Here is a 5,903-nt window from a genome sequence, read left to right as displayed (position 1 = left end):
CCACATGCCGCGGAGCGGCTGGGCCGGTGAGCCATGGCCGCTGAGCCTGCGCGTCCGGAGCCTGTGCTCCGCAACGGGAGAGGCCACAACAGTGAGAGGCCCGCGTACCGCAAAAAAAAAAAAAAAAAAAAAAAAAATCAAAAAGCATTTGACTCAAACACTTCTTCATATTTCTCAGGTTTCTGGCCACATCAACCCTCGATCCCACGTTGTTCTCATACATCTTCCAAAGGGGATGCCCAACAGTCTCTTCATAGCTTTTTATGAAAAAGTACCAGGTGTTTGGGGTCACAGGGTCTTGGTCAATGTCTTCTTATGTTCCCAAACAACATCTATGCAGCACTTAAACTCAGGTTTGCCCAACCTTCTTCAACAACATATTCCACCACTTACCTGGCTCCCCAGTGAAAGAAAATCTCATTCTTAGCTTAGTGTTTTTGTATGTTGATCTTGGCTGATTTGTTTTCTAAGTATAAACAGTTTAGTGGTCCTTGAAAGGATAGATTTGCTCTTTCAGGTTTGTAGCTCCCTCTTTTAACAAGTTCTCCAGGCACTAAACCACCTTTCTAATAATAATGATAATAACCCTAGCTTTGAATGCTTATTATATATTATAATAATTATAATGATAATAAGCTATAATAGTTTTGAATGCTTATTATATGTCATAGGTGGGAAATGGTTCCAAGTTCTGCACATAAATTAACTTATTTAATAGTTAAATTTAACTAGTTGAATTTCTTTGAGGGGGGTTCCCTAAAAAAATGGGATATACACACATAGGCACACACATGTACACACATACATACGTATATACATATTTCATATACATATATGTAGTAAGTGGACAATAGACATTTGTTGCTAAATGCATAGAAACTTTAATTTATTCATCAAAAATGTTATCAATTACTATATAACAGGCATTGTCATAGTTTGGAAGGAATGCTTCATTTACCAGATATATGCATATTCTTTTACGAATCATTTGCTGAGGGCTTCCCTGGTGGTGCAGTGGTTGAGAATCTGCCTGCCAATGCAGGGGACACAGGTTCGAGCCCTGGTCTGGGAAGATCCCACATGCCGCGGAGCAACTAGGCCCGTGAGCCACAACTACTGAGCCTGCGCGTCTGGAGCCTGTGTTCCACAACAAGAGAGGCCGCAATAGTGAGAGGCCCGCGCACCGCGATGAAGAGTAGCCCCCGCTCGCCGCAACTAGAGAAAGCTCTCGCACAGAAACGAAGACCCAACACAGCCAAAAATAAATAAATTAAAAAAAAAAAAAAAAAGAATCATTTGCTGAGAGTAACAAACTCATGTAGACTGGATTAAAACACAGTAGGAAATAAATTTTACTAGCATACAAGGGTAATTTGTGGAAGTTAAGTGCAAGAAATGCAAGAAGCAAACCATTAGGGACCAACTTAGTCTCCACCAGTCTGCCTCCCACTCTTGCCCCTCTTCCCCACCCCCTTCATGTGCACATCTACCACCCAGTCCCTCCCTGGCCTCTTTCTGAGCATCCACCTCTTCTTCTCTGCCTTTCTGCTTCTGAGTGAACATGGGAGGCAGCACACTTCAAGATCCTATGACACTAACTAGAACTTCTGGATCCAAATTACAAATTTCCAGGAAAGGAAATTAGTGACTCACCTTGAACCAGATGTCCTCTTTCAGGCTCAATCAATAATGTCTGGCAACAGGGTTGGGGTGAGTTCACATGACCTGCTAAGGGAACAGAATCCCTAAGCCTGGGTCTTGAATAAGACATGAAAACTGACTAAGGAGTTTTCTGTGTACAAAATATGTTGACTTTTTCCTCTCTCTCTCCCTCTCTCTTTGAATGCCTAGAAGCCATAGTAATGCTCCCTAAAACTATAACTATGCTTTTAATTGTCCTCAAAGGTTATGGGAAACATCTTCTCAAGAGATAAAGAATACATTAAATGGGAAAAAGGTACATTGTATTCCTAGACCTTCACTCCTTGGATGATGCAACTCCCTGGGATATTTCTATATTCCTATGTTTGCTTGTGATGCCAATAAAAGTTGCCATGGACACAAATGTCAGGCTTTCTGATACTATCTGTAGTCCCATCAATTACAGACTTCATCCTTTCCTCCAAATTGCCAGTGGATGTATAATCTACAAAGATTAGCCAAAGGGTGTGGGGTAGAATGGGGTCATTTTGCATGATGTCCTCCAGACCTGCAGAAATAAAAAAACTGGACTACCCAAGTGAACTGACCGGCACTGGCAGGCCAGAGACCATAAAAATTTTCCACTTCATTGGAAGAATTTCAACGACTAATTTCTTTCCTCATACCTCTCCACAGGTCAAAGGCTGGGTCTGAAAAACCATATAGCTACTAGGAAAGAGGAGGCATTGGAGATGCTCAAAGAGCCAATTGAATAGCTTGAGTCTTTCCAACATCAGCTCTCTTGGTGTAAAAAGTCCTTTTTTAAACTAAAAGTTAAAATGATTCTCTTATTCTGATAGAATTATTCTTTGCTTTTGGCATATCCATATTGGGAAGATTTATTCACACAATATAGAGATGGAAAATGGGACAGATGCTACAATTGAGCCTTAATTCCTTTCAAAATTAACAGGAATTAGAAAAGAGAGTTTGCGCTTGGGGTAGAGACTTTATAGACGTACCACAGAGACACACCCTTCACTTGGATATGACCTGCCAGGTACAGAGGGTTCCCATGGAATTAAACTGCCTAAATTCTGTTTGTCACAAAATTCTTGCCAGGTCCCACAGCTCTCTCCTGCTGAAGTTTAAAGATGGTGTAAAAGAATAGATAGGATGCATATGGACCTCAGGGTATCCTCTAGAATGTAATTTTTACATACCACTGTATGAATTTATTCTGTTTCTACTTTCCTTTTTATTTTAAGTGCCTGTTACTAACATTTTGCAGAGCTGATTAATTCAAACTGAAAGAGATGTTTTCTCGAGAAACACAAAAATGGCTAATTGTTTCAGTTCCAACTACCATGCAGACCAAGTGAAAGTTAGATTTCATGGGAAAGTCATTAATTTAGTTCCATCTAAATCAGTGGTTCCCAAGTTTGACTGCACATGAGAATCATTTGGGGGCTTAAAACAATACCAACACCCAGGTTCTACCCCAGAGATTCTGATTTAATTTGTCTGTGGTGTTTCCTGGGCATTAATATTTTTAAAAGAAACGATTTTCTGGAATCTTTCAGATTTATAGAAAAGTTACAAAGATAGTACAGAGGGATCTCACATGCTCCTCACTCAGTTTCCCCTCTTATCTTATATTACCACTATGGTACATTTGTCACAACTAAGAAAAAAGCATTAGTACATTACTATTAACTAAACTCCAAACTTTATTTATTTTTGCGGTACGCGAGCCTCTCACTGTTGAGGCCTCTCCCGTTGATTTGTCACAACTAAGAAAAAAGCATTAGTACATTACTATTAACTAAACTCCAAACTTTATTTATTTTTGCGGTACGCGAGCCTCTCACTGTGGAGGCCTCTCCCGTTGCGGAGCACAGGCTCCGGACGCACAGTCTCAGCGGCCATGGCTCACGGGCCCAGCCGCTCCGCGGCATGTGGGATCCTCCCGGACCAGGGCACGAACCCGTGTCCCCTGCATCAGCAGGCGGACTCCCAACCACTGCGCCACCAGGGAAGCCCCAGACTTTATTTGATTTCATTATCGTTTCCACTCACGTCCTTGTTTGGTTCCAGAATCCCATCCAGGATACATTACATTTTGTCATCATGTCTCCTTCGTCTTATTAGGTCTATGATAGTTTCTCAGTCTTTCCTTGTTTTTCATGACCTTGAAGCTTTTGGTGAGTATTGACCAGATATTTTGAACAATGTCCGTCAATTTGGGCTTTTTGAATGTTTTCTCATGGTTAGACTGGGGTCATGAATTTGGGGGACGGATATCACAGAGGTAAAGTGCCTTCATCATACATCTGGAAGTAAATCCCATAAGCATGACTTCCCACTGAGGACGAGGACTGGACCTCGGATCACCTGCCCAAGGTGGTGTTTGCCAGTTTCTCTATTGTAAAGTTATTCTCGACCCCCTTCACCTTCCTGTATTCTAGTTTTTGAAGGTAAGTCACTAAGAGTGGGTGGGGGAGGAGTTTGGGTTCACTGCCTGCAGGGGGAATATCGATATAAATTGTTTGCAGTTTTTTCACTAGGAGGATTTGTCTCTTCTCCCACATTCATTTACTTACTTAACCCTTTATTTATATAAATACAGACTCATGGATATGGGTCTTTATACTTTGGGTTATAACCCCAAACTGTATTTTGTTACTCAAATTATTCTAGCTTTGGCCATTGGGACCTCTTTTAGGTTAGGTGCATTAGAATTTTAAAAGCCCTCCAGGTAATACTCAAGTGCAACAATAGTAGGGAACTCTGATTTATATGCAGCAGACCCATGTTTCTCAAAGTGTAGCTCCTGGACAAGCAGCGTGACCTTCACCTGGAAATTTGTTAGAAATGTGAATTTGGGCACCCCACCCCAGACCTACTGAATTAGGACGGGGTGGACCCCAGGTGAATCCGATAGACACTAATGTTTGAAAACCACGAAGTAGATAATATCAGGAATACCCTGTAGTCTTCAATAATGCACTTAAAATGTCACCGGGCATAGCTCCATGAAATGCGCACACAGTTAAAGATAAGCATTGTATTTTAGGTCTAGAGTTGCCAGGCTAGCACTTTCGAAGTGGCCTAATTTCTGCCAGGCAGTATGCACTGATTTAGAAAGCGTTGACAGAGGAAATGTCCCTACCCTGACACAGAGATCTCTGTAGTCTTGGACGAATGTGAATAGAATATGCACACGATCGAACATTTCCCCTCAAACATGCCTCTTTATTGTGATAACATAAATATCGAAGTACTACTAATTATTAAAATGTGCAAAATTACTGTGAAGAAAGGGACCTCATCTAACCCCAGGCTTTTCTTATTATTCTCAAAGCAGAGCCATTATCTTTCTCTAACTTATGCTTCAGGTATGGAAAAGCTAATTCACAGCTCCCCAGCTGCTTACTTGTGGGGACAGCTTTCTGCTGCTACAGGCAGTAATTGCCTTACCGTTAGCCTAACTTGCCCTAGAGAAGAAAGCATAGCTTTGCTTGCTTTATCTTGTGGATTTAAAGCAGTGTCTATACTTGCTTTGCATCGAAGAGAATTTCTACAGATATTTTTACTCTAATCCATGTGACTCCTTCCAGTTGGGACATGAAAACAAGATTATGAAGACATGCACTTAAGTACATTTTGTCTTCACTGGTAATGCATTGAAAACAAGTCAGGGATTACCTTATTGAGGGGAGGGGCCAGAAACTACCTTCACTGGTCCACTGGTCCAGGTTAGTGGAGATAGCTTAATAGGTGCTATAGATAAAAACTCACATTCAATTGAACGGATCAGTCAGAAATATCTGAATAGATGAGAATCAAACGTATGGACACCAAGTGGGGGAAGAGGCAGGGGTGGTGGTGGTGGTGGTGTGATGAATTGGGAGATTGGGATTGACATGTATACACTAATATATATAAAATAGATAACTGATAAGAACCTGCTGTATAAAAAAATAAATAAAATTCAAAAAAAAATCATTTAATTTGGTCAAACAGATTAGATCAGACAATTTAAGTATAAACTGTTTGTGCCAAAACAAAAATTCTGTAGGTAAAACTAGGCACATAACAAGATTAATGAAAAATATTTCACTAGTTCTGTTCTGATGTAATGCACAGGATTGGGTTGTTAAACTAGACTCACAAATCTTACCCAATATCAAGCTTTCCTTTTTTTTTTTTTTTTTTTTTTTGTGGTACGTGGGCCTCTCACTGTTGTGGCCTCTCCCGGT

This window comes from Physeter macrocephalus, chromosome 1 (genome assembly GCF_002837175.3).
Source record: "Physeter macrocephalus isolate SW-GA chromosome 1, ASM283717v5, whole genome shotgun sequence".
NCBI classification, from domain to species: Eukaryota; Metazoa; Chordata; class Mammalia; order Artiodactyla; family Physeteridae; genus Physeter; species Physeter macrocephalus.
Note: the sequence above shows the minus strand (reverse complement) of the source record.